This window comes from Lissotriton helveticus, chromosome 9 (assembly GCF_964261635.1).
Source record: "Lissotriton helveticus chromosome 9, aLisHel1.1, whole genome shotgun sequence".
Taxonomy (NCBI): domain Eukaryota; kingdom Metazoa; phylum Chordata; class Amphibia; order Caudata; family Salamandridae; genus Lissotriton; species Lissotriton helveticus.
This window is the reverse complement of record NC_136070.1, coordinates 779,670,702-779,690,052: the sequence shown is the minus strand read 5'-3', so window position 1 is coordinate 779,690,052 and position 19,351 is coordinate 779,670,702.

The window sequence follows — 19,351 nt, the reverse complement described above, 5'->3', positions numbered from 1 at the left end:
CATGAATACCGTGAAGCCGGGGATGCTGAGGATGAGCCACAGTTGTCAGCGAATCATGGGCTAACAAGATCGCTGCTGAGGAAGTGCTGGCATTGCCATCGGGCAGGGGAGAGTACAGCAAGCCCTGGACAGGGGTGGCCTGGGGCATAACCTGGATCAGGGGAACAATGCTCCCCATGTCCAAGGTGGTCAACAGTGGTGAAGACTCAACCTCCACCTGCGAGGTATTAGATTTGATTAATGGTACCGGCGCAGGGGATGTTACAAGTCAATCCACATCTTCAAGGCTGGCAAACCTGTTAGAGGTTGTAATACCAAGCCAGCCTCTAGTTGGGTTGTGCTCCTTAGGGACAAACCCCCAGCTGAACTGCTGGGGAACCAGAGTCCAATTACCCCCCTGAGGGTGCACAATCCGGGGTGGATAGAAGAATGACAAAGGCCTCGGGGCAATAGAAGAGCCCCCATTCTGGCTCACCCAGGAACAGATGTGGTTGGCCGTAAAAACATCATCAAAAGTTACGACTATGCAGTCCCCTGGGATTGATTTCCTAGTTGTTCCCACCCACGGGACTCTGCGAACCATTGTAACTCTGCTCCTCCTACCATTAGAGATAGGTCTATAGGTATTGAGCCAATGCATGACTTTGTTATGGAGGGATTGCTGGTGTTCGTGGTAGCCATTCTCTATTTCCGGCACACCCGTCAATACTGCCACATAATCGTTGGCTTCAGGTGGAAGATCAATATATCCCCCTCGGAAATTGCTCTTAAAACTAGGACCCCCAAAAGAACGGGTATTAAATTTGTTTTGGGAGGTATGAGCAGAACGAGAACTAGACCTAGTGGAATTCTGCGTTCTCGCGTCGGCCGGGTTGACACGAATATGTGGTTGAGTGGTGGGGGCGCTTGAGGTGTTGGCCCTGGGCTGGAGAGCCGGGTTTGCAATATCGACTCTCTTGGTCCGTGGTTTGGGGATGGGCTGGGTGGAACAAGGCACAGTAAGATTAGGCGGCAAACCGGGGATGACCGTGGGGGGGGGGGTAGCAACCTGGGCAACTCTATTGTTATCTATCAGACCCTGGTGTTCAAGGCCTCTCAGGCCAAGAGTGGCCAAAGCAATAATGCTTTTCTCCATCTCTAGGAGGTTGTTCTCTATTCGAGAGAGCCTTAAATCCAGGGGAGACAGAAGGCTTTTTAGGGTGTCCCAAACCACTCCTATAAATTCTCTTTCCCTCCCTTCTTGGTCATTTGGGGCAGGGTCTATTCTCCCACTTGGTGAAAAACTACCAGATGCCACAGAAGCAATCCCCACGTTGTTAGCGCACCAAGAGGCCTGTGGGGCGGTGAAAAGCGTCCCTGTACTACCATCAGCTGTTGTGCTACCAATAATGGACAAATTACCACCCCTATTTGAGATCTTTTTATGTGGGGAGGATATGCTGGGTGAGCGTTTTCTTTTGTTTGGATTGCCAGGGATGCTGTCTAGTCCTCCATAGGTAGTGGAGGCAAAAGAAGAATCTGAGGAGTTTAGGATGGAAATAGGGGCAACAGGAAGACTACCCGCAGCAGTTGATTGACCCTCGGGCAAAACAAATGGGCACAAAGGTGTGGGGGGGTAGGTGAAACTGGAATGTTATGGACATCAACCTTAGTTTGAGCTCCCTCTATAATATGAGCACGAGTAGGAGTAATAGCAGATGCAATATGCCCAAGGGAAGATTTCTTATGGGTGGCAAAATCGAGTGACAGCTTTCTAGCAGCTTCTAAGTCAAGAGACACTCTAGTTTGCAATTTGGTGATTTCTTGGTCTATGGCAATGTTCGTCCGTGTAATAAAGTCATCCATAGGCCCGTTTGGGGCCGGCCCCCCCTTGGCCGCCCTGTTGCGAGTAACACGAGTACACATGTAGGCTAACAGTGACTAGCAGCCAGGACCACGCTAGAGATCAGCCACAGATACCAACAACAACCAGGTGGCGGGGAAAGGGTGAAAGAGAAGGGGCCCAGACCAGACCACTCAGACCTCGAACGGCCTCAAACGGCCCAGTCTTTGCCCTGTCTTCGCCCGGGCTGCGTCCCGCGCTGCGGGAGAACAAGCAATGATTGTAGTGTGTGCGAAAGGGCGTGGGGGCGGAGCTCCAGGGAGAGCGGACCGGAAGCTGACGACGGTCTCGCAGGGACACCTGGGTTAGGTAGTCCCTGCACGCTCGCAGCCCTGGGGTTCCCAAGTTCGCCACAAATCACCCCCCCCCGAAGGCGGGCAGAGTCAGCACCTGGAGAAAATCCCTCGACGAAGCGGCACCCGCGGAGCGGGTGCGGCGAGCAGCACAGCGGCAGAAACAAGCGGAGAGGTGAGCGCTAGTCCCCAGTGCGCTTCGCAGCAAAGCAAAGTGTCCCAAGGGTCAGAGGCAAGCCCAGGTGATTTAAACTGCTTCTGATGGGCGGGGGGCGGAGCTCCAGGGAGAGCGGACCGGAAGCTGACGACGGTCTCGCAGGGACACCTGGGTTAGGTAGTCCCTGCACGCTCGCAGCCCTGGGGTTCCCAAGTTCGCGACAAATCACCCCCCCCGAAGGCGGGCAGAGTCAGCACCTGGAGAAAATCCCTCGACGAAGCGGCACCCGCGGAGCGGGTGCGGCGAGCAGCACAGCGGCAGAAACAAGCGGAGAGGTGAGCGCTAGTCCCCAGTGCGCTTGGCAGCAAAGCAAAGTGTCCCAAGGGTCAGAGGCAAGCCCAGGTGATTTAAACTGCTTCTGATGGGCGGGGGGCGGAGCTCCAGGGAGAGCGGACCGGAAGCTGACGACGGTCTCGCAGGGACACCTGGGTTAGGTAGTCCCTGCACGCTCGCAGCCCTGGGGTTCCCAAGTTCGCCACAAATCACCCCCCCCCCCCGAAGGCGGGCAGAGTCAGCACCTGGAGAAAATCCCTCGACGAAGCGGCACCCGCGGAGCGGGTGCGGCGAGCAGCACAGCGGCAGAAACAAGCGGAGAGGTGAGCGCTAGTCCCCAGTGCGCTTGGCAGCAAAGCAAAGTGTGGACTGGGCCGTTTGAGGTGGTGGAGCACAAAAATGAGGTCACCTACCTGATGGATTTGCAGGCTTCCAGGAACCCTTTGCAGGTCCTCCACGTGAACCGCCTCATAACCCACTTCGAGAGGTCCGAAGTGAGCATGCTCTTGGCGACAGATGACAGGGCAGAAGAGGATAGTGAGCCTCTCCACGACCTCCTGTTGACCAAGAAAGGTGATGGGTAAGTGGAAGGTGTGATTCTCTCCCCAACACTGACCGCCGAGCAGCAGAGCGACTGTCATCGGTTGCTGGGACAGTTTGCCCCGATGTTCTCCATGACCCCAGGTGTTATTCAATGGTGTACCTATGACATGGACACCGGTGACAGTCCCCCTGTGAAGCACAAAATGTACGGGTTGGCTGACCGGGTCAAGGCCAGCATCAAGGAGCATGTCTATAAGATGTTGGTGTTAGGGGTGGTTGAGCCGTCCAGTAGTCCATGGGCCAGCCCAGTTGTCTTGGTCCCAAAGGCTGCTGCACCCGGGGCCACTCCAGAACTGTGGTTTTGTGTGGGCTCAGTGCTATCACCAGGACTGATGCACACCCCATCCCCAGAGCTGATGAGCTCATGGATCGTTTGGGAGCCGCTAAGTTCCTCAGCACGTTTGATTTAACGTCTGGGTACTAGCAGTTTGCCTTAACCGATGGGGCCAAGTAGAGGTCAGCATTTTCAACCTCAGAAGGACATTACCAGTTCCGGGTGATGCCCTCTGGGTTGAAGAATGCCCCTGCCACCTTTTAGAGGTTGGTCAACCAGGTGTTGGCTGGGCTGGAGGATTTCAGTACTGCCTACCTGGATGACATTGCAGTGTTCAGTTCCAGCTGGGAAGAACACTTGCAGCACCTTGGTGAAGTGTTGAAGGCGCTGCAGGGGGCAGGCCTCACCATCAAGGCCTGTAAGTGCCAGATTGGGCAGGGTTCTATGGGGTACTTTGGACACCAGGTAGGGAGCGGCCAGGTGGTGCCCCTACAACCCACGATTGACACCCTTCTGGCTTGGGAGCCCCCCAAGACCCATACAGAGGTGAGGGCCTTTTTAGGACTCACCGGGTTCTATCGGAGATTTGTTAAGGGTTATGGCACCATTGTTGCCGCCTTAACCGAGTTGACTTCCAGGAAGCAGCCCTAGAAGGTGATCTGGACTGAGTCCTGCCAGAAGGCTTTTGATGCCCTGAAGGCTGCCATGTGCACAGCACCTGTGCTCAAGGCACCCGACTTCTCCAAGGAATTTGTTGTGCAGACTGACGCTTCAGAGCATAGTGTGGGAGCGGTGCTGTACGAAGAGGACCTAGACCAGCCTTTAGTCGCCCCAGGAAACAGAGGCGGAGTGCCATAGAAAGGGAAGCTTTCGCTGTGGTCTGGGCACTAAAGAAGCTGAAGCCTTACCTGTTTGGGACTTACTTCAGAGACCAGAAAGACCAAAGGCCCCTAAGATGGTTAATGCAAATGAGGGGTCAGAATCCAAAACTGCTGAGGTGGTCCATCTCCCTAAAGGGAAGGGACTTCACGGCAGAACACCGTCCTGGCTCAGAGCACGCCAATGCAGATCGTCTAGCCAGGTTCTTCCGCCTTAGTGAAGAGAACTCCCAGGAGGTTGGGTAGTTCACCCTACTTTCAGCTGGAGTGGACATGTGTTAGACTTGGCATCTTTTGGCGTGTTTCCCCTGAGTTTTTGCTTTCTGACCTCCCAGTTTTGACTCTGTTTTTGCTGGCATAGTGTGTCTGCGCACTTTTCACATTGCTGATCAGTGGTAAAGTGCAAGTGCTACTGTGGTAAAGTATGGTATGGATTGGTGTTACCATGATTGGCTGTTTGGTTTTCTTGTCAGCCCCTAGTGAAGTGCACTGAGTGTGCTAGGGCCTGGGAAGCAAATGCTATGTGTGGGCCTGCAGCACGGATTGTGCCACCCGCGTGAGTAGCCCGGAAAAGGTACCTCAGACCTACCATTGCAGAGTCTGCGCACAGTTTATAACTGTCATGTCAACTTGGCCCGTGCACACACTGGCCAGTCCCTAACCTTCCCTTTTCTTACATGTCAGGCACCCCTAAGGAAGGCCCAAAGTACCCCTGTGGGCAGGGTGCAGTGTATGTGAAAGGTAGGACATGCCCTGGTGTGTGTGCCATGTCCTGATCGTGAATTATAGCCCATTTTGTTTTTCACTATTGCAAGGCTCACTGTTCCCCATAGGACAGAATAGGAAGTTTGTTTATAACATCTTATAAACATAACTGGCCCTGGGAACTAGTTGGGAAAACAACATTTTGCATGCCTGAACTCAGAATCTAACGATGCATCTTTTAGTAGAGGTGATTTTTACATTCTGTGTTTGAAAATACCACTTTTAGGAAGTAGGTATTTTCTTGCTCAGTCATCCTGTGTGCCTCTGCTGGAAAGTGGATTGCCTATCTGGGTTTTGGATGACAGCTGGCTAGGAAGCAAGGGTGGTTCCTGATAGCCTAGGTAGGTCAGGAAAGGGCTGAATAGACCTGGGCTGAGATGGGGAAGAGGGAGGAGATTTCCTTGCACCTCAAAGGGCCTGGTCTACCTCTGAAAATGCCGTCTCCACCCCATGCTGGGAAATCACATAAGAGAAGGCAAAACTGGTTCTGGCTGGGCACAGACACCCTCTACCTAGAGGATCAAAGGATTTTTGGATACATATACTGGGGTCCAGACCCTTGAACTTTAGAACTCTTTTGGATCAAGAAGACTGCCAAGAAGAAGAGCTGGAGAAGCTGTGAGGAGAGACTACCACTGTGCTGTGTGCTTTGCAGTGTTGGCCTACAGTGGCTGCTTCTGGCTTGGGCAGTGAAAGGACTGGACTGTACTTTCTGAAATCTACTTTTGTGAGTTTCTCCAAGGGCTTGAGGTAGAGCGTGCCCCTGTTCAAGAAGCTTCAGGTACAGCGAAGACTTCAAGCTCTTCTGCCCTCAGCACTGGGGACTGTGCGTTTTGTGTTGCGACAGAAGATAAGCAACTCGATGTCCACAACGCCGCTGCCGACTCCGTGTCCTGAAGGCACTGCCGCAATGCTGTACCACAACTCTGTTCTCACCGACAACGCCTGCTGACGCTGCCACCGAACCGTTGCTCACATCATGGCCTGTGGGCACCGCACTCCGCACTGCTTCGCGCCGAAGCCTGGGTACCGCAAAGAGCACCGCCGTAATGCCGCACCACGACCCTGGTCTCACCGACAACGCCTGCTGACGCCGCCACCGAGTCGTTTCTCGCACCGTGACCTATGTACTCCGCACTCCGCACCTTCTTACTTCATGACTACGCCTTGGCCTCCCTGACACCGCCGCTCCAATCTGAAATCGACGCCGCTTCTTGCACCGTGGTTCGGGGGCACCGCTTATAAAGTTACACGATGCACCACCCTCATCCTGCACCGTAGCCATGGGCTACCAACGCTGGCACCATCAACATCCCGTTCGTCAGCCGACGACAGCGCTTCAGTAATGGCGACGCCGCTGCTTGCACCGTGACCTGCCAGCACCGTGACGAGCACCGCCTTTACCTCGCACCATGACCCTGGTCTCACTGACGACTCCATCTGACGCCGCCACCGAGCCGCTGCTCGCACCATGACCTGAGGGCACCGCACACCACACTGCTGCACTTCGCACTGCAGCACCCGACACCTGCTGACACCTGCGCTCCTGATCCCAACAGAAAGAAGCTCGACCTGCAACGCAAGTGACTTCAAGGGTCTCTGCGCCCTGCATCTCTAACAGGTACAGTTTGCAGGGCTTCCCGACACCGTAGCTGGTCCGCGACGCCCCGACCAGCCTGAACTGTTTGGATTTGTTTGCTCACAACGCAGTGATAGCCCCAGACGTAGCTATTGACATCAAGGAACTGTTTTTAAAGCGTATTTTGATACCTGTAGATGTTTAAGTACTGTATTGTGGATTCTTCTCAATCTTGGTCTTGTATATAAAAATATTGGCTATTTTTCTAAATTTGTGTCATGTCCTTTTGTAGTGCCTACACTGTATTACTGTCGGTTATGTGCAAATGCTTTACACACTACCTCTAAGATAAGCCTGACTGCTCATGCCAAGCTACCAAGGGGGTGAGCAGGGGTTATTTTAGGAGTGTAACTCCCTTATCCTGACTAGGAAGAAGGGTCCCTACTTGGACAAAGGTGCAAGCTCATGCCAACTAGAGACCCCCATTTCTAACAACATGGATGTCCTAACTTAAGGATGGAATCCCATCACTCACTGAAGTGACATGCTTCATCATCTGGGATCTCCTCCTGGCTGTAACTCCTAGTAAATCCGAGGCCTTTAACCCCCTCACTTTGAGGGAGGAGCACTAGGATTTTTTAATATGTCGCTTATTAGGGTAAGTAATGCCTCCATTCTTGAAAGGCATCCTTCACTGCCAACAGTTCCTTGTCTGCATTTGCATAATTGACCTCTGCAGCAGTTAACTTTCTGGACCGATAGGCCACTGGATAAAGCTGCCTAGTTTGCTTGTGCCTTTGAGCAAGAATTCCACCAATGGCCAAATTGGAAGCGCCTGCCTCCACAAAGAATGGCTCTTCTGAATCTGGATGCTGGAAAACCGGCGCTGTGGTAAAGGTGAACTTTGAAAACTGGAAAGCCTCTTCCATTTCTGTACTCCAAACAAACTTCTCCTCCTTTTTCAGTAAACTAGTAAGGAGGCTAACCTTCTCAGAAAAGTTGTGGATGAAGCATTTGTAAAAATTGGCAATACCAAGAAAACGTTGAATTTCCTTTACATTTCGAGGAGAAGGTCAATCTTTTATTCCTCTCACTTTAGTGACATCCATAGAAACTCCATCTGGAGACAATATGAAGCCCAAAAAATCCACTTGAGAGGTATGAAATACTAATCGCCCCCAGCCATCTCACTAAATGGTAGGCCCCTCTCAGATCCAACTTGTTGGTGCCTTAGCTTTCTTCACCTGATCCAAAAGTTCTGATATCAGGGGCAAAGGGTATTGGTTTTTCTTGGTGACTAAATTCAAGGCTCTGTAGTCAATACATGTCCATCCTTCTTGGGGATGAAAAACAAAGGCGATGAGACAGGGGACTGAGAGGGTCGTATGAATCCATTTGCACAGTACTGATTCAAATATTCCTTGAAATTACTGTTTTCCATTTCCGAGAGAGCATATATTCCGCTACAAGGCAAGGAAGCTCCTGGCTCTAAATCAATGTTGCAATCGTATTTACGATGCAAGGGCAACCTTTGTGATTCTTGTTCATCAAAAACAGGAGCCAAATCTTGGTATTCGCCGTGATCTAAGGTACTTCAAAAGCGCAAACCATGAGAGCCGGCGTTGCCAACATAGACAATGGCGATGGTCGAAATTCAGAGTCACTAGAATGACAACAATGCTCTTTGCAGTATTCTGAATTTAATTCTACAGTACTAAGAGCCCAATCAATTTTTGGATTATGCTCGGTGAGCCACGGTAGTCCCAGTATGAACTGAAATTGCGGGGCCTCTATGAGACAAAATCTCAACAAACTTCGATGTTATCCGGTACCAATCAGAATAATTTCTTCAGTGTCATAAGTAATGGGTCCAGATGATAAATTGGTTCTGTCCACTTCTCGAACTGGTTCTGGTCTTTCTTTCTTAATAAATCGAGTTCAGAGTGATTTGGCAAATTTTATATCGCAAAAGTTACCAGTGGCTCCGTAATCGATCATGACTGATACCTTTTCCACTTCTGAATTTCCAAATTTGATCTGACTATAGATTGTCAGATGGGGGCAGAAGATTGAAGAGTATTTGTGTGTCTGGAGTTGTCTTATCAGCAGCACCCACCAGAGCAACCGCTTTTACTGGTGGGGCCTGTCTTTTACCCAAGAATTGTTCTTTGGCCTCTTAGGACACTCTTTAACGAAATGCCCAGCATTTCTACAGTACTTACACAGCTTTCCGTTCCTGCGACTTTCTCTTCTTTGGTCAAGGGACTTCTGACTGTACCAATCTTCATAGGTTCTTCTCCTGTCAAATCTAGGAGGCATAGGTCGCCAAACTTTCCCACGTTCACTCTTCCTCTCATTTTGTCGTTGATTAATTTGTAGCACCAAATCAATTAGTTCAGAAACATCTGTGGGTCTTTTTGGGGTTTGAGCCAGACCATCTTTCAATTCATCCTTGAGACCTCTGTAGAAGATTGCTGTCCTCTTAGCTTTGGGCTAATTAGTTTTGAGTATCAACTTGTTGAATTGCGCAAGATACACATAGAGCGCACATGCAAAGTACACTAGTCTTCAACTGGGGGCAAAACACTAGAGCTCTGACTGGAAACGAGACAGATGGCAGCCGCCATCTTAGAATTCCGCTGACTTCTGAAGTGAGCGAACTTATGAAAAGACTGAATAGGCCTTTTAGAAATAAAAGAGTGTCTCTTTGTTAAGGAGCAAAAAATCAATCTCTTCTCTTCGACATTAAGTGGCTGGGGAACTCCACATTGAGGGTTTAATTTACCAGTCCTGACAGCCACATTGTTTACATTAACACATGGCAAGGATGTATCATGGAATTGAGAATGTTCGAAGAGATGCTATGATCAGTCTCTTTAAGCAGTCATGGTAAAATCCAAAGTTTAGGGTCATTGTAGAGAGTCTATGTCAGAGGTTTATAATCTGCTAGCAGCAAATTCCAAGTAGAAAGACAGTTGTTAGTTGGGGTTGAATTGGAAAATCAGCAGGAGCATTTACTAGGCTACAGTTAGACTTTATTGAACTTCCCCCTTGCAATGGACTGAAATATGTGTTTTTTGTCATTTCTTTATTTTCTCGTTGGGTACAAGCATATCCAACAAGAAGAAATAATAGCTTAACTTTTGCCAAATTGCTTTTAAGGGAGATCATCCCCAGATACGGATTCCCAGTCTCTTTAGAAACAGATGGAGGCATAATGAAATAATTTGAATGATTTGTGCAGCATTACAAATTGAGCAAAAGTTGCATTGTGCCTATTGACCTGAAGCATCAAGAGTGGTTGAACAAATTAATGGCACTATTAAATCCAGCCTATCAAAAGTGTGTGCGTCTACAACACTGAAATGGCCAGACGTTTTACCCCTGGTGTTGATGACTCTTTGAAGCATTCCTGATAAAAAGACTGGATTAAGTCCTCATGAAGTATTGATGGGAAGAGCAATGAGAAAAGCAACGGTACCAGCAAACAAACTGATGAATATTACTGATGATCTAGTACTTGATTATTGCAAGGGATTGGCTGATCTGGTGTGTTCTGTGTCTCATCAGGTTGGAGAAATTGCAACCACAACACAACTGGATCAAGCACATGATTTGAGTCCCGGAGAGTGGGTTCTAGTGAAGATACACATGAGGAAGTCGTGTTTAGAACCAAGATGGCACGGACCATACCAAATTATATTGGTAACAATGACAGCAGTAAAGTGTGATGGCTTGCCGAATAGGATTCATGCAAGTCATAAAAGAAGAGTCACAAGTCCACTTGAAAGACAAGAAGAAGAGCAGCAACTGGTAGAGAAAAGAAAAGAACCAGAAGCTGAAGATCAAGAAACTATAAAACCTAGTATTACAGATTCTGAAAGGGCTGAAAATAAAGAAGAACCAAACACAAGTCGAATAAAGTGGGCACCAGCTAACGGGTCTCAAAAGACTGCTGTTGAGAAAGAAAAAGGGAAAGTGATTGATGAAAATCAAGAGCAAGTACAACAAGGAAAAGAACTGAATAAAAGAACTTGCAAACTTCACAAAGAAGGTGAAGAAGAAGTTCAAGTTAAGAAAGCAAGAAAAGATGATGGGTGGCAAAAAGTAGTGAAAAGACTGAGATACACTCTAGAAAAGAAAAAGCCAGATCCAATATTTGAAGTGTCAATTCACACTGAACAAAGTGATTCAGAGGAAGATTTGATACGAAAAAAAATAATAAGAATTCCGAATAAGAAATACACAGCTCCAGAATGGACATATGTGGTGTTGGAAATAATTGAAGACACAAATCAAAACAAAGAAGAAGCTGGTACTGATGAAAGTGATAAAAGCAAACTAAAACCGCCTTAAAAAGAACTGTGAAAATGAAGGTGCAATCATTTTAATGAAGAATATTTTGGAAGCTTCAAAAGATTTATAGACGAAAATATATATATAAAAAAAGAGGGGGTGAAAAAGAAAGGCATAAAGTGTAAAGTAAGGATACACTACTCTAGATGGTTTTTGGATACTTTTTTAAGTTTTTGAATTTTAGTTTTTTTTTCTTAGATTTTAGATTTTTATATAGTATCTAAAATGGCAATGACATCAAAATCATAATTTTAAACGTAGATGTAATAATGCTTGCTTATGTAGTGTTTTATTACTAATGTTGGTGTGGTTAACACTTACTATGGTTTTGGGTCAGTTTTAATGATGTCTAATTACAAAAATAATACTAATTGTGTGGGAAGTGAGAAAATGGATTCTATTACTAAAGAAAATTCAAACACTAATATAGAAAAGATAGAAGATGATAGTATTTATCATCATGATAAATCAATTAATGATTTTTCGTTAAATGTTTTTACTAAACTGTTGTATGAATATGTAAACACAATGAATGCGAGAGATTGTTATGTATGTATGCAATTACCATCGTCTGTCTCAGAGGGGGTTACATACCTTCACCTACCTTTAACTTATGGTGTGTCTAGTAGTGTTTCATGAGAGGGAAGGATTAGATTATTCTTACTAAAACCTTGATTTAGTATTTTCAGAATTTCCTGTTAGGAGAGATTTAAAAATTATTTATGGTCCTGTTTATGTTGCATACATGGGAGATTTTTTTATTAGTAACAAACCAATAGATACAATAGATTCACATAGAAATAATCTAACTTGTAACCTACGACATGAAGAAATAGAATTTATTAATATGGTAGAAGACAGACGAGATTTTAAAAAGAAAGCTGCTGAGCAAAGGTCACATGTACCTCCATGGGCTTTCAGAAAGGGTGATTACAAAAAGGGTGATATACACTGCCATGCCTCTAGATTTTCATCATAGAATAAAGCTTTGTGTGTTCGGAGAAGAGACTGAACTTAATAGTTACTTCATTTGCTCTAGTGAATGTAAGCATACCTTTCTGATAAAAGGAAACTGGGGATTGAAAGAAGGAACTGATCCTGTTTTCCTGTGAATTTATTATGTGTGTGGTAAGAATGCTTATGCTTATTACTGGTTGGCATGGATGTTGTTATTTAGGCATAGTGTTTCCAAAAGTGTACCATGTAGATAAGAATAATAGATTTACTGAAATTGAACAAGGACTAACATGTAATAAGAGAGGAGCGAGGTATTCTGAGAAAAGGGGGGATATTTGTGGCGCACTGATACCTTCAGTTGTAGTCATTCTGAATTTAAAAAAAAACAAATTGTCCCCAGTGGTTGATCGTTTATCAACAAGATACTGCTGGTGGGTACTTAATGATTGATACTGAAATGCTTGCAATTAGATCAATGGTTTCGCAAAATCGACTTGCCCTTTGATATATTATTGGCAAAGGAGAGTGGAGTCAGAAGCATGTTGAAAATACAACAATACTGTACTTATATCCCTGATATGAGTAGAAATCTTGAGGGGTATATTAAAAATATTACAAAACTTCATGACGATTTGACTGAATTGAAGGTTGATGATGCATGGGTGAAACTTGGTAAGCGTTTTTCCTTAGTGGGAGATTGGTTTCCTACTTTAGGGAGTAGTCTATTAGGAAAAATATTAAAACCTATTACTTCAGTAGTTGCAGTGATATTAATGATTATCTTGATTTATAAATGGTGTGAATTCAAATGTAGAAAGAAGGAGACAGATCTTAAATGTAGAGCTAGAAAGAGAAAGAGAGAAGAGATAGAATTAGAAGACGAGAGAGGAAATTATTATGAGATTATGAATGACTTAGATGGAAGAATAATAAAACAAGAAAGAAGTACAGTATTTTAAATACGTGGTAATTTGTATTTGTTGGGTAGTTTTATGATGGCTCAAAAACACCATCAAACGGGGGATTGATGGAGCAGGGTTTTGTAAAAATAAAAACCTGCTTGGATTAAACCCCCAATAACATTCATTAACGGTGTGCTGTGGAAATCTTATTAAAGAGAACTCAAATAAGGGGAAATGCTTTTGCGCATGCGAGTACTAATGAATGAAAACTAGGCAGCAAGTGCTTTGATAAAAAGACTAATGCTGATTGTCTGCATGTTAATAAGGGTTGCTAGGGAAAAGTAACACGGGTTGTGCATGGGTTAGTGTAAATGCTAGGATGGTGTGCAATTAAATTACATTTCATGATAATGATAATGTTTGTTTTCTGTAGAAAAGCAAACATGGGCCTACTCTTCTGCATGCCAGTCCAGGGTTAATAATCAGTGGAAAAATAAAATGAACTAAAAAGAGGGTTTGAGAAAGAAGATGGAGCGCAAAGGTTGTGCGTGTCCTTGTGTGACTGCCAAGCTATGGAGTAAATGAGATAAACAGTGGAAGCGAACAACTTCCTTCTCGAGATGGTTGAGGCAAACAATGGAAGCGCAAATACTTGATACATGAAATGTGCTGCAGGAAATATGTACTATGATTGTGTTCAAAGTTGTTTCCTGGGAAAAATCTGTTGTATTGCTGAAAATTTAAGACAAAAGGACATTGAATAAAATGGTCATGATGTGAATGGTGTGACACTACACCCCCATCCTTAGCCAATGAGAGACAGAGTTCGCTCTCATATTGAAACAAATGTGGGTTGGACATTTAGGTTTTAGGGTATAATTGAAAGTCCCTGGTGGGTATGGTTAGGTCGACTGGTGTTTAGGTAGCGGGTGATCGTCGCTGACGTCGGTTTGCTGTTTCAAGATAGAGACCTACCTGTGTCCTGATTCCTGACTTAATCTTTGCTACTCAACTCTTCTTGAGGGGCCTTACTGCCCTTTAGCCAGAGGGTAGATTTCCCTGATTCCAATTTGGGTTAGTATAGATAATATCCTGAATTTATATAACCATTTACAAATGTTTTTTGTCTCTAAAACTTTTCTCTCTTCGCCTATCCAATCCTTCAAAGCATTGTTTATTTGATATGAGTTCGTTTTTAATCATTGCTAATACATGTTCCCTGTGATAATCTATGATTTGCATTGTATGACATACTTGATGAATGTTTTTTCACATTATTTTCGATAATCATTATAAATTGCACATTGAGACTGTTATTATTTAGTAGTATTGACAAGTATATATTATTGCTATCAACTATTCAACTCCCAAAAGGTCGTCGCCACAAATATAAACATATTGTAAGGAGAAATGCATGTTCTATTGTGCATTTAGTAAGTTGGGTATACACTTGCATCACACTGAACCCAGCATGAAGAGATTAGTTGGGTAAAGTAAATGGGCCTATGTTTCTGTAAATTTATTCTGTTGAGGCGTGATGCGAACAGGTCTATCTGGCAAGGGCCCCAAAGACTGTTCTGTGACTGGAAAACTCGGAGATGGAGTCTCCAGTCGTTGAAGTCCCGCAGGTACCGGGAGTGCCAAACGACTGCCTCGTTGTTGGAGCCCGGAAGGTATTCTGTTGCCACCGAAATTCTGTTCTGAAGTAAAAGTGGCAGAAATCTTTGGCAATCTCCACCATAATCTGGGACCTCGTCTCCCTTAGCTTGTTCATGTAGCGTACTGCTGACACGTTGTCCATTCAAAGCAGGATAACACAGTCCATCTTTCAAGGTGAAAGGCAGCAAATCGCGAAGGAGCCGGCTAGAAGCTCCAGGCAATTGATATGTAATGAAAGTTCCTCTTGTGACCACCGGCTGCCTGTGGACATCTGGCTGCAACGGGCTCCCCAACCCTACCGGCTGGCATCAGATTCTGTCACTACATCCGGGGTAGATCCTTCCTGGAGACGTCGAATCTTGAGCCGTTTGAGCACTCGGTACTGAAAGGGACCCGGGAAGATAGCCTGAATTGAGGCGGCTAGCAGCCCTACGACCCAGGCTACAGATCTCAATGACACAGTCTGCTTGTGAAAAATCAATCTCAATTCTCTCTCGACTTTCTGAGGAGGCAAGAGGAGCTAGCAACTCCGTGAGTCGATTAGGAAACCCAAAAACTCGATCAATTGGGCCGGAACTAAAATCAAAGTTTGTGGATTTACAATAAATCTGAGACTCTGCATTAGGTTGATCACCCACTCAAGATGGGTTATCATCAGTAGAGGGCGACGAGCCATGATGATGATGTCCTCCAAGTATATGATAAGAGGAACCCCCGTGCTCTCCATGATTCCACTACTGGACGAAGGAGTTTTGTGAAGCACCAAGATGCTGATAAGAGGCCGAAGAAAAGGACTCTGTATTTGTAACAAACTCCCTGCCAGTGGAACTGTAGAAAATGTCGATGTGGAGCGTAGATGGGAACAGACGGATACGCATCTTTCAGGTCCAGACAGACCATCCAGTCCCCCTCCTGAAGGAGGTCGGCAGAAGATGGATGCCTTACATCTTGAAATGCCGATATGCTACCCATCCATTAAAATCCTTTAGGCTAGCTTGGATTCCCCCCCTTCTTGACTAGGAAGATGCTGCTGATAAAGCCCCGGGGGTGAGGGTCTGTTGCCACTATGGCCCTCTTCCTTGGGGAGAGAATCTGTCTCTTCGGAGATAAAGTCCTGATCTTGTTGGGAAAACACATCTGGGGGGGACCCCTGACTGGGGGAGTTGTAAAACTCTACCTTGTACCCCTGCACTGTCTCTAAGACCCATCCATCCTACGAGATTGTGTGTCAAGTGTGCAGAAAAAACTGTATTCTGCCACTCAACATTACTTCTGTACACGGAATTAGTTTCACCTGAATTTCCGCCATCCTGCTGACCGCTTTGATTTCCCCTGTGTCTGCCTTTCTGGAATATGTGTTTACCTCATCGGGTCAGGTAGAAGGTGGAGTTATTATTGTAGTTGGCATGATAGCCTCCTCGTTGCTGGTGGTATTGACCACATGGGGCACCTTGGTTGTAACCACGGCCGACCGACCTCCCACTGTATCATTCGGCCCTGCCGAAAACCGGGCGGAAGGCTTGTTTGAGGGATCCTTGGACCTTAACCAACCCACTAAAAGCGGCAACAAACTTGGTAAGTTCTTTGAGAAAGGGTCGGCCGAAGAGCAGGCCATGGGCTAAGAGAGCCAATTCAGAAGAGGATAGTTCTGCCAATTAGTGGTCGAGTTTTAGTAATATTAAGCTACGTCGCTCGCTGGACATAGCACAGTTTGCATTACCTAGCTGACAGACTTCCCTCTGCGCCCAGCCAATTAATTCCTAGAGATCTGTAGCCCTTGTGGATTCTTTTGCCCAAAAACCTAACCTAGTATCTTCGTGAGGGGTCCCGTCATGGCCAAAACCTTGTCCTGGCATGATCTCCATGCTCAGTCTATGCCCTTTTAGGGTCCTTGGAGTACTTCTTAAGTTATGTGAGCATAGAAAGGTCTACATCCGGCGTCCCTGCCACGTTACCTGCCAGGTCAGGCCCAGGGCACTCTGATCTTAGCCGTGCCCTTACATCTTTGTAAAAAGCCTGCCGAAGGTGGGATTGGATGTAATCGGCCACTTCTTGAGATGGAAGCCAGGCCATAGAATTGGGCTTGAAACTAAGGAGCATAGGTTGGGACGGTGTCTCCACATGACGCTCCTTATTTGATTTCTTGGAGGGTCTAGGCACCTCCTCCTGGTCAGACCTCTGGTCTGAGGATGTATCATCGTTATCCACCTGCACTATCTACGTAATAGCTGCCTCCTTATTGTGATTACCATAATCATGATCATTAGCCATCGTCTTGGCCAGCTTAGCGAAGTCCGCCACGTGGCGGTTCCTGGTCCCTTGCCCACTGGCTCTGGGGCGACTGCCCGAGCTGGGGAGCCAGCCTTGCTGCTGGGCATAGTTGCATAAATGGCACTTCAATGGCTCTATGGCCCTCACCTAGGCCATATTCACTCCTGCATCCAATGCCTCTACGAGGTCCTGCTCAATGGAGCCCGAGGGTTCTTCCTCACAATATTCCTGCTCGTAGTAGAACTCTGACATAATGCTACCAAAAGAGTGATAATGAACCCACGAGACTGCCTGTCTCCCATACAAGGGGTTAAAACACACCAGTGAGGTTTAAAAATAAATGTAAGATTATGCAAATTCAGGGGGAGTGGAGCAACCCCAAGCGAGCCAAGTAAAGTATTTCCAGGAATGGGGCACTAGATGGCGCACAAGCAGTAACTCCACACTGTAGTGTGGCTCCTGCAGCCTGGAGCATTTATCCTCACATATATCCTGCCCAGACGGTCCCAAAGGCTTAAAGATCACAGCGACGCAAAGAGGGAATACTGGTCGTTGACAGACGCAAGTTTGGTATCAGTGAGACGCCCCTGGCTACCGGAGCTGCGAAGGTTTGCGAACGCTGCTGCTGCACAAAAGCCTGGATCGGAGCCTTAGCTGTACACGCTAAGGGAGCCCGCGGTGCCCACGTGGTGACAGGGCCTCGCGGACGGAGGCAGTCACGGCCCACAACATAGGGCAAAGCAGCGTGAGTGCTCTCAAAACAGCACTGCATCGTTGAGGCCTGAGAACCTTGGGGGAATCTTACCGGATTGCATCACATCGCTGAAACGGACACCAGCACAGCAGGTATCGCGCGGGCTGCGCAGCCATTGCTGCCAGGATCGAGCTGAGACTGCTCTGGGGGTGGGGCTCGGCAGCCTCTCAATTTTGCCCCATACTTGATTGCTGCATGTGAGGCTCCACTGACTACTACCGCCACTGTCCGGGAGCCAGGAAACACTGCTGGACAACGCCCGCTGCGCGAGTCCCGAGGCGCCGAGTTGGAAGCAGGCCTCGCAGAAGCTCACGACTGTGGCCCACGGTGCCGCACAACGAGAGGTGAGCTCCATCCTCTGCTCCCATTATCCGCAAAGCGCCATCAAAAAAACTCATCGATTTGCACCACCTGGCAGGTATTGGCGCCAGCCCTGCAATCATCGCGGAAGTTGCATTATCATTACCGGCATGGGAGGGGGCCAGCTTCGCACGCGGCCTACCAGCACTAAATACTGCACGTAGTACCTCACCATCCTGCACAGGCCCCTTGTGGTGGAGGGAGGAAGTGAGCGCACTGATGTGAAGCGCCTAGGGATCGCATCCCGAGCACCCCAACCTCTTGAATGCACCTTGACCCTCCTCGCCTGGAGCACTGACACACTGAATGGGGTCTATTTCCCAAAACCTGAAATAGACACAGCTGCGCAACAAAGCTGGTAACCACGATACAGCCAGATACCGGACAACAGTGACAGGTCAATTGACTTTCGAGGGCAATCAATTAACCATATATATGACTCTACGGCAACCGTGCAGGAGGAACGGCGCAAATTCGTACCTGTTAAAAGAAACTGCGAGATGCCCAAATCGACTACGCCCTTCTATACCCAGCGTGCCTGTGAGTCACCCATCAAGGGAAACAATAATTTTTCACCAAACCGCAGCAAGTGGACGAATTCCTGAAGCACCTCCGATGCTACAACAATTCCACAGGTTCACCAAACTCATCCCCAAGAACCGAATCACCAACAACAGAATAAGGCAATCTTGAAACTTGGGGGGGCCGCCTCCGAGAATGTAGAAGAATGCACGCAGTATCGGCTGCCCGTTCACAGAAAGAACCGCATACTAGGGATGCTAAGACTGAACTGTGGAACTAGGCTCCTGGACGAGCCTGTCTGCCTGGAGGCCAACACCAGATAAGTGACATTTTGGATCACGGGACATAATATACTCTGGGCACCCCTGCCCTCTCGGGGCTGAGCCACTCCAACGTTAGCGCTCTCTGAGGGCGGGGAGAGTATGTGCAATCCTCTGGAAGGTCCCCTCCAAGTGCGCTCCCCCACTGTTTTATACTGGAACTATGTCAGTCTTTGTTTCTGGGCAAGTTGGGGAACTGGGGAGGGGGTGGGATATATAATTCTGGCATGATTGGGATGCTTCAGTGGGAGGGGGAGGGTATAGGGTTATTTCAGTTTCTTCACAGCTCGCAAAACACATGTGATGTCCAATTGTATTGTTTTTACTCCATTCTGCCTCACAGGCGTAGGGTAACCATCCTGGTACTCAACCCATCACACCAGCACGCATAACTAATCTAACGGGTTACCCAGCAGCGCGGATCCTCACCTGGAATGTTAGGGGTCTGGGTGACCAGAGAAAGCGCCGCCAAGTTCTGACATATTT